The sequence below is a fragment of the Theropithecus gelada genome, chromosome 2 (assembly GCF_003255815.1).
Source record: "Theropithecus gelada isolate Dixy chromosome 2, Tgel_1.0, whole genome shotgun sequence".
NCBI lineage: Eukaryota > Metazoa > Chordata > Mammalia > Primates > Cercopithecidae > Theropithecus > Theropithecus gelada.
The window spans coordinates 104479476-104484474 of record NC_037669.1 but is presented as its reverse complement, the minus strand read 5'-3'; the positions used below and the strand labels follow the sequence as shown (position 1 = coordinate 104484474).

At 42.0% G+C, this 4999-nt stretch overlaps 1 protein-coding gene across 1 annotated transcript in view; it reads left to right on the top strand.

Annotated features, from left to right (window-relative positions):
- The window catches only part of LOC112619060 (nmrA-like family domain-containing protein 1), a 21209-nt gene that overhangs the window by 2748 nt on the left and 13462 nt on the right, over window positions 1-4999 (top strand). The window lies entirely within an intron of this gene.

Sequence of the window (4999 nt, the reverse complement as noted above, 5' to 3'; positions counted from 1 at the left end):
AAAAAAAAAAAAAAAAAAAAAAAAAAAAAAAAAAAAAAGATGTTGGCTTTTCCTGAAAGAGAAAAGTGATCAAAGGGTTTGGTTTTTTCAGTGTGTTTGTGTTTAGCTACAGGGTCTCACTGTGTTGTCTGGGTTGGAGTATAGTGACTCTCACAGGAGCCATCGTAGTACACAGCCTCAAACTCCTGGGCTCAAGTGATCTTCCCGCCTCAGCCTCCCAAGTAGCTGGGATGGCAGGATTGCAACAGCATGCAGGCATTAAAGGATTTTGAGCAGAGGAATGACATGACTTTGGTGTTAAAAGGATCATTTTAGCTTATGCTTTGTGAAGGGACTATAGGGGGTAAGAACTGAAGCAGGGAGACCCGTTAGGAGGCGGTTGTCATAAAATAGGCAAGATGATAGTAGCTTAGACCAGGGTGGTAGCAATGAGGTTGTGGAGAGTGGTTAGATTCTGTGGAGGTTTTAAAAGCAGAGTTGGCAGGATTTGGTTTTGGAGCAGACATCAGGGTTAAGAAGGGAAGAGTTGAAAATGACTCTGAAGTTTTATGGCTTGAGTAACTGGAAGAATGAAGTTGAGATTCACTGAAATATGGGAGACAGTGGGGAGGAGGAGAAGGTCAGGAGCTCCTTAAACTTGAATTGGTCTCATTAAACTTGAATTGCCAACTAGGCATCCAGAGACTGGGGAGGCAGTTGGATAAGATTTTTGGGAGTGGCCAGTCACTCTATTAATTCTGTCTCCTAAATCTCTCTCAGATTTTTTCCATTCTCCCTCTTAGAAGCTTTTTCCACACTCATTTGCCTTCTCTCCATTTTCTGCCTTTAAACAGAATCATCTTTCAAATCTGATTAATTTTTCAAACCTTGTAGCCAGCTACTATCACCTTGTATCACATTCCCGTTCTCCTTCATTACTGCCCAAGATGTAAGCCCCTCTAGTTTTTAGTCTCAACCCTATATTTCTCCATGCATCCTTTCCCTGACCCCACATCTCAGACTCCCTTGCCTCCAAAACCTTCTCATGGTACCCTTCTGTTCCAACATCAACGTCTTGCTAAATGCCCCCTCAGCCTCTTTGAATAAATGGTCACTTGACTTTTCTCTCTCAATCCTTCCTGCTCATCATCACCACATCCAGTTAATCACCAAAAATCCTGTTGATATCATCTTGTCAAGGAAAATAGTGAAAGACTTTGAAATGGGAAAAAAAGACTGGGTGTCCTTGCCCAAGGCACCATTATCAGTTTTGTGAGCCTTTCCTTGTTTTTAAGATATTTATAACTCTATAAATTGTAGCAAATAGATAATAACGCAACAGATTCTTAACCATAGAAATGCAAATGAAGGCCAGATGCAGTGGCTCCTGCCTGTAATCCTAGCACTTTGGGAGGCCGAGGTGGGCTGATCATGAGGTCAGTAGTTCTAGACCAGCCTGGCCAATGTGGTAAAACCCCGTCTCTACTGAAAATACAAAAATTAGCAAGGCATGGTGGCACATGCCTGTAGTCCCAGCTACTCGGGAGACTAAGGCAGGATAATTGCTTGAACCCAGGAGGTGGGAGTTACAGTGAGCCGAGACTGTGCCATTGCACTCCAGCCTGGGCAACAGAGCAAGACTCTGTCTCAAAAAAAAAAAAGAAATGCAAATGAATTGTGTCTGGTGGACCACAATCGATCATTGCCTAGAGGATATTGACTGGTTTTGTCCCTAATTGTACATTCGTTTTAGCATTTTGGCATTCTTGATTGCCTACATATATGTGTGTTCTTTGAATTTTTCTTATAACATTGTACTGGTTCCCTCATTAATTAATGAGTTAAATAGAATTTTGACACTTTCATTTTATGTGTGTATAAATTATTATTTACTCTTTAAAAATGTATCCTTTAATATTCTGAGTATCTCTTAAATTTGCCTTATTCCCTCCACCTGAATAACCCCTTCTAGCACAGGTCATCATCAACCTTTACCTAGATTATTTTAAAGCCCACTAATTGTACCCTTGTCTGTGGTCTCTCTATCCTATTCCACACTCTCTATTAACCAGAGCGCTTTCCCAGCATGTAATTCTGAACATACTGCTTAACTTCATAAAATCTCCTGTTCCCAGAAGAAAGTGCAGCCCTGTAGACCTATTTTACTTCTCTAGCCTCATGTGTGACATTGACCTGCAGTTCTCAGTCAGACTGATTTCAGTTCTCTGAATTCACTGCCTTCTCTCTCACCTCTGGAATAAAGCACTTGCAATCCACTTTGCATGCAACACACTCCACATGCCTCTCCTAATTCTTGCCTGTTCTTTAGGGCTCACTTCTGTTACCACTTCCTTCAGGAAGCCTCCCTCTAGTCTGGGTTAGATGCTCCATTTAAGTCCTCCTCTGGAGCCTGTATTCTCTCAATCCCTTTCCCCCTCCCCTAATAGCACATATTACACGGTATTATAATTGATCTTTAATGATCTCCCCTGCTAGTCTGTAAGCTCTGTGCAGGCAGGTGCCACGTTCAGGTTTGAATCCTGAAATCCTTACCTAAGCAGCTATAGGATCTGGGGTAAATCCTTGAACTCTTTAGGCCATAATCCAACCTATTAATAATGTCTTTCATAAATTTTATCGTATATCCAACATGTTCAAACCTGCTATTGTTTACCACTACATCCCCAGGGCATAGCATAGCATGTAAGAGTCATTCACAAACATGGTCCCAGGACAATAATAGAAACTTTCCTATAAAAATCCTTTTCAAGGACCATGACCCACCCCACCTACTCCAGCACCCCCCACCCCCCTGCCAAAAGCACAAATTATACTCAAATAGAAGGTACTTCAGTTTGTTTAGGTTTTTATTTTATAAAGTCAGAGTAAAATATTCAACTCACCTGCTTTTTAATTGTGAATGATTCCATATAATGACCATCCTAGGAGGGATGAAAAAAGGTTCTGTTTTATTTTCTCTAATTTATGAAGAAAAAAAGGTTTATTTGATTAATGATTCTAGTGGCTGGGAAGTTCAAGATTGTGCATCTGCATCTGATGAGGGCCTCAGGCTGCTTCCACCCATGATAGAAGGTAAAGGGGAGCTGGCATGTGCAGAGATCACATGGAGAGAGAGAGGAAGCAAGAGGAGAAGGGTGGAGGTGCCAGGCTCATTTTAACAACCAGCTCTCAGGAACTAATAGATGAGAACTCACCCCTGAGGGAGGGCATTAATCTGTTCATGAGGGATCTGCTCCCATGACCCAAACACCTCCAATTAGGCTCCAATATTGGGAATCACATTTCAACACGAGGTTTGCAGGGGACAAATATCCAAACCAGCACCCAGTGTTCTGCAATTTCACAGTGATGTGCATAAAGTGGGAATTCATTTGTCAATGTATTGGGCACTCAGTGACCTCTCAATTTGGAAGCTCAGTTAATATCCTTGGACTCAGAGAAATTACTATTTTCTTAGATAATTTCAATACCTCCATCTGCTTTCTCATTCTGTAATTCCCCTGGCTTGATCTTCTAATTATTTTCCTCCTTCTTGCTTGCTCTCTTTCTCTTGTCTCTTCTTCTCCTCTTTTTGGGCTGATATAGCATCTGGAATGCAAAACCTTTTCTAATCTCAGAGGATATTAATTCAGAGTCTTGCTCTGTCACCCAGGCTGGAGCACAATGGCGAGATCTTGGCTTACTGCAACCTCTGCCTCCCGGGTTCAAATGCTTCTCCTGCCTCAGCCTCCCAAGTAGCTGGGATTGTAGGCACTTGCCATCACACCTGGCTAATTTTTGTATTTTTAGTAGAGATGGGGTTTTACTATGTTGGCAAGACTGGTCTCAAACTCTGACATCAAGTGATCAGCCAGTCTCGACCTCCCAAAGTGCTGGGATTACAGGATTAAGCCACTGTGCCCGGCCCCAGAGGATATTAATTCTTTTTAATTTTTTTTATTCAGTTCTCTGGACTGTTTCTGTTTCCATCAGTTTGTTTATTTTGGGTTTGCCTTTCATGTTGGAGGCTTTCCTCAAACATGTGATGAACTTTGACTGTTCATATTTACTAGTAGACAATTTACTATGAAATTTACTATGAAACCCTGTGTGCAAAGACAGAGCTCACTGAATAACCCCTGACCCTCCTATAGGGTTATCAGGGGTGTATTAACTGGGGTCCCACAAGAAACAGGTGCCACACTCCTTCAGAGAAGCTGAGAACAATTTAAAAACAGTGGACAAGGAAGACAGCAATAAGGAATAAGTAAGCAACAAGAGGAAGGAGAAAAGGGCAAGAGAGATGACCAGAACTTGGGGACAGTAGCGATGTGAAAGGGGTCATCTCTCTTGCCCTTGGGTCTCTGGCTGATGTCTCTCATTGCCTAGACCCAACCTGAGGGCACGAGAAGGACTCCATGAGGATCAACTGTTGAGTGCACTAAGTAGAACAGAGAAAGTGAATATGGAGCTGGAAGCACAAAAAAGTATCCAGGACAGGTATCCAGCCAATGTGATGGAGGAACCCAAATGTTAGTAACCCAACATAGCACCTGGCCTATATCACAGGATATTCCATAAATATTTGCAGGGTGAATAAATCAGGCAAGTAATGATCATATTATAATCGGCCTCGAATGTGGTAAAAAATGTTTACAAGTTTTTAAATTTCTAAAAAAATATTAACCAGGGCCAGGTACAGTGGCTCATGCCTGTAATCCCAGCACTTTGGGAGGCCGAGGTGGGTGGATCACCTGAGGTCAGGAGTTCGAGACCAGCCTGACCAACATGGTGAAACCCCACTTCTACTAAAAATACAAAATTAGCTGGGCGCATGCCTGTAATCCCAGCTACTCGGCAGACTGAGGCAGGAGAATCGCTTAAACCCAGGAGGCAGAGGTTACAGTGAGCTGAGATTGCACCATTGCACTCCAGCCTAGGCAACATGAACAAAACTCCGTCTCAAAAAAAAAAAAAATATATATATATATATATGTGTGTGTGTGTATATATATATATA